At 25.4% G+C, this 5,000-nt stretch overlaps 2 protein-coding genes and 1 non-coding gene across 3 annotated transcripts in view; 1 reads left to right on the top strand and 2 right to left on the bottom strand.

Annotated features, from left to right (window-relative positions):
- LOC124432393 overlaps nt 1-4,524 on the bottom strand; it is a 38,966-nt gene extending 34,442 nt beyond the window's left edge. The window contains exon 1 of the mRNA XM_046981333.1: nt 4,183-4,524. The gene's annotated coding sequence lies outside the window, so the exon portion shown is untranslated. The remainder of the gene's footprint in view (nt 1-4,182) is intronic.
- LOC124432392 (probable serine/threonine-protein kinase yakA) overlaps nt 1-5,000 on the top strand; it is a 114,031-nt gene that overhangs the window by 94,353 nt on the left and 14,678 nt on the right. The gene's annotated exons all lie outside the window — the stretch shown is intronic.
- LOC124432600 lies at nt 197-316 on the bottom strand. Its single transcript, XR_006944337.1, has one exon. It is a non-coding gene; the product is annotated as a 5S ribosomal RNA (ribosomal RNA).

The following is a 5,000-nucleotide window of genomic DNA, read 5'->3' as shown; positions in this document are numbered from 1 at the left end:
TTTATATTTATCAACATGGATATGATTAGGTTTACTTGTGTTAAGATTGAAATGAAATATTTTTTCTATAAACAATTTTATACACTCGATAATATTCAATCAAAAAGTTTTGATGATGATTATTATTATTATTATTATTATTGTTGTTGTTGTCAATGTGATGTATTTTTTAATTGTTGATAAGAAGAAAAAAAATTGCCAACAACACACGGTGTTCCCAAGCGGTCACCCATCCAAGTACTAACCGTGCCCAACGTTGCTTAACTTCAGTGATCGGACGAGAACTGGTGCTTTACAACGTGGTATGATCGTTGACTTATAAATCAAAATTTTATTACGCAATTTTGTTCTACATTCCATTGGTTTTATTAAATGTTTCTTTAAATTATAAAATATATATTGCTATTCGTATATATGTAAAAAATTAAATGACGTATATAAAACAAAGGAAAAAATTCATATTTTTTATCCAACGTATACGCGTGAATATACGACGTATCTCATCGAAAAATCTCGTAAATCTTACCAGTAATAATTTCAACATTTATATATGTACTATAAACATATAAAATACTTAAAAGATTTGATTTTGAAATTTAAAAAAAGCCAAAAAAAAAGAAAATAGAAGGAAATTTAATACAAAAATTAGTCCAACGACAAAAAAGAATTGCACATAAATCGCTTTTCTCTCTTTTTTTTTTTTTTTTCAAAATCGTCCCTAAAACATTTTTCCTTATTCATTCTAACATAACCTTTCTTTTCGAATCACACTTAGAAATATTTGACCTTTTCAGTGTGAAACATTACCTGAAAAAAATATAGAATTTCTATCACGATCTAATCTATGAATATCTAACGTACGCTGTAAAGATTTGAATCTCGTAATAATCGAATGAAAAAAAAAAAAAAAAAAAAAAGAAAAGAGAAGAAAAAGGAAATGAAAAAATTAAAGACGAAAGAAAGATTTCACATTTGTGTTAAATACATATTCCAACTGATGACTGATAATTCAATCAATTTTTATCCTTTTATTTATAAAAAAAAAAAAATAAAAAAATACATTTATGTTACATCACATATATAAATGTGTATATATATATACATATATATAAATAATAGTATAAAGCAACGTAACCTAAAATATTATAATCATTAAAATTATAACCAAATTTTCCCACTAATTCTCTCTCTCTTTCTCTATCTCTATCTCTATTTCTCATAAACGTACACAAACACACATATTTTCTATCGAATACAAAAAATCTATTTTCACGAAAGACAACAAATTCGGCAATAAATTTATGTAATTAAATTCTGTATAAAATTTTAACGGACCGTTAGAAGTTTCACGTTGAATTAAGAAAATGTCACGTAAGTAAGCAAGTAAATATTTATACAGAGAGTTAATATATGGGACATCGTACGATCGTAAAATCGAAAGAACGTAAACGAAATTCTTCGAAAGTTTGCACAATAAACATAAAGAAGACAAAGACGAAGAATAAAAAGAAGAAGAAGAAGAAGAATAAAAGAGGAAGAAAAGAGGTTTGTTAATCAAAGATGACGGATCAAATAAATTATTCTCAGGTGTGTGCGTAAATCAACTTGGAATTGTTAATTAGATGGGTAAGAGAGAGAGAGAGAGAGAGAGAGAGAGAGAGAGAGAGAGAGAGAGAGAGAGACATACACAAACAGACAGACAAGCAGACAGACAGCCAGACGAGCAGACAAACAAACATAGAGAGAGAGAGAGAGGCTAAATTTTCTGGAAAATGTCAGCACTTTCATTTCACAGTTCTTCTTCTTCTTCTTCTTCTTGTGTGTTAGATCTTTTGAAAGATTTTTTTCTGAGATCAAAGATTTCGTGTGATTTTCAAGAAAGTTAAATGGTATTTTATCGATAAATATTGATAAATTTAATTTCTCGAATGGAAAAATTTCGATGAATTAAAAATTTTAATATCTTCGTAAGAGGGAGGGGGGGAAGAGAGAGAGAGAGTGTGTGAGTGAGAGAGAGATACGTAATCGTTCATTTGAAATCTTTTTAATGAAACTTAGTGATTTTTAACGTATTGATTTTCTATTGAGGTTAGGTTTCTTTCTGTTTCGATTTTTTTTTTTTTTTTTTTTTTTTTTTTTTTTTTTTTTAATGAAATGAAACAGAATGGAATGAAATGAGAAATGAATCATTTGTGAAAAATAATAAAATTGATTCTCATTAATTTTTCGTACAATTATGAAATTGATTTTTTAATATAAATGAAATTAATTCTTTTTTTTTTGTAAAAAATTAAATGAATTTTCGATGAATTTTATAACAATGAAATACAATGAAATTAAATTAAATTGCAATGAATTTATTTGAATAATAAAAAGAATTTTAATGAATATCCCGTAAAATGAAATGAATTTTTATTATAAATTATCCATATAATGAAATAAAATTATATATTAAATATAATATAATTATATAATAAATTTTCTGAAAAATGAAATCGAATAAAATTATAATAAATCTTTCGAAGGACGTAATCGATTGAAATTATAATGAATTTTTCTGTAAAACTGAAATGGACCGCAATTATAAAGAAATTTAAAAAAAAAAAAAAAATATAATGAACTTTTTGTAAAAATGAAATCAAATGAATTATTCGAAAAATGAAATTTAAATATCAATCTTTCATTTCATAATGTTAGAGTTTTTTAGAGATGAAAGTTGTGCGTAGAAAAAAAGATGTTAACACACACACACACACACAAAGAAGTCGAGAGATATACGTTTATACTTACAGATGATCGGATTAAAAAATAATATTTTACTTTTTCGGAATGGATGTGCACATTCGCACAATCTGACACAATATCACACGACAATGTGATATTTCTGTTTTAGTAGAATTTTAAAGGAATTTGTTTTTCTTTCCTCCTCTTTCTTCCTTTTTGAATTTTTACCCGGAATAATTCCACGATTAATTCGAAAGTGTACTAACACCAATTGGGGGGGGCGGGGGGGGGGGAGACGTGGAAATGATTGATTTCATCAAACAAAAAAAGGCCAGAAATAATTAACAAAAAAGCTATAATGTTTCATCGCGATAAATTTGAAATAATTCGTCAGAAGTTATTATATATCCATCATATTCGATAGATATAGTAAACTCGGATTATTACTGGTTTCAATTTTGAAAAAAATTCTCTTAACGCTAGAAAGACCGAAATTTAGTATATACCTATATTGCCCGAAAGCAATGAAAATGACAGCATTATGAACGAATAACTGATGTGTTTTGAAATTTGTTTAATATTTATTTTTAATATTTTTTTATATTATTTACAGTTATATAACAAGTTATTAGTAAATATTAACAATAAAAAAAAAAAAATTCTAAAAAATTGTCATTATACATTAGGTTGGAAACTATGAAACGGGCATTGAATAAAGATAAATAACTAAACAAAAATGCCCGTTTCATAGTTTCCAACCTAATACATAATTATTTTTCTAATTGAAATTAAAAAACAGTCAAAATGACTTCCTTGGGTGATCTAATGTTAAACGATAAAACATTCGCTTCAAATGAGTATATTAAAAATCACTTGGATCAAGTTATTTGTAAGTGAGGATCAAAAATGTTGACAAGCGTGGAATTATATTATTATCAAAAAACAAAAAACAAAAAATTACGATATGTATTGGATCAAAATGTGATCGATATATATTATTCAATGAAATATTTATATATTATAAGAAAATTGTCTTTTGTTTTCACGAGAAAAAAAAAAGAGAAAAAAGTACGATATATCCGCCATTGCTCTTTCGTCCTTGTCTTCCCATGCATTCATTTCTATTTCTCCTTCATCATGTCGACTTGAATTTTTTTCTCTTAAAGACACGTAAAGCCACGTATTAACTTTATTTATATATATATATTTTTTTTTTTCAAAAATATAACCTTTGTACGTGAACATTTCACGTATGATAATTTGTCTTTGAAAAATATGACAATATTAAATATCATCTTGACTCATGTTTCTTTAATTAACCTATTTTATAACCTACGAAATTTTTTATTGTCGCATGATACAAAACACGTATTCTTCGTTATTCATCCTTTTTCAATCGTAATAATCTTTCGATTTCTTCGATCTCAATAATATTGTTCATAATTATTTTTTACTTACGCTGATTATCTGGATCCATAACCTATTAGAATTTTTCAGAGAAGCAAATTGTGCGTAGAAAGTAAAATACATATGCATATATATATATATATATATATATATATATATATAAATATATATATAAGTCGAGAGATACAAGTTCACACTCATACACGATCGAATAAAGGACTAAAGACTAATGTATTTTGGAAAAAGGACGAGGATACTCGAATATTATTCTAACGCAATATCTTACAGGATCTTAAGAGGACAACCGAACCGAGCGACTAACCAAAATGATAATTAACCTAGTGCGCACATCCCGCCATCTAGTTTAACGATAAGCGCGCGAATTACAAATCCCTTTAACAGATAAATTTAAATTACATTCTTTAATTTCTTAAATTTATATTTCATTATTTCAATTCTTCAATTTAAATTTCACTCTTTAATATCTTAAATTTAAATTTTATTCTTTAATTACTTAAATTTCATATTTTATGCGTTAATTTTTGTAACTTCAATCGAAAACTTTTACTAATCGATTGAAAAATAATCGAGTTAAACAATTAACAATATTTGAATTTTTTAATTTAAATTTCACTCTTTAATATCTTAAATTAACATTTTATTCTTTAATTACTTAAATTTCATATTTTATGCGTTAATTTTTGAAACTTCAATCGAAAACTTTTACTAATCGATTGAAAAATAATCAAGTTAAACAATTAATAAAAAAAAAAAAAGAAAAAATATTACATTAAAAAGAAAATATACTATATTTAAAAAAAAAAAAATACTAAATAATTTTATCATGTAACATAATACGCTTACGTATA

The sequence above is a fragment of the Vespa crabro genome, chromosome 25 (genome assembly GCF_910589235.1).
Source record: "Vespa crabro chromosome 25, iyVesCrab1.2, whole genome shotgun sequence".
Taxonomy (NCBI): domain Eukaryota; kingdom Metazoa; phylum Arthropoda; class Insecta; order Hymenoptera; family Vespidae; genus Vespa; species Vespa crabro.
This window is presented reverse-complemented; position numbering and strand designations above follow the sequence as displayed.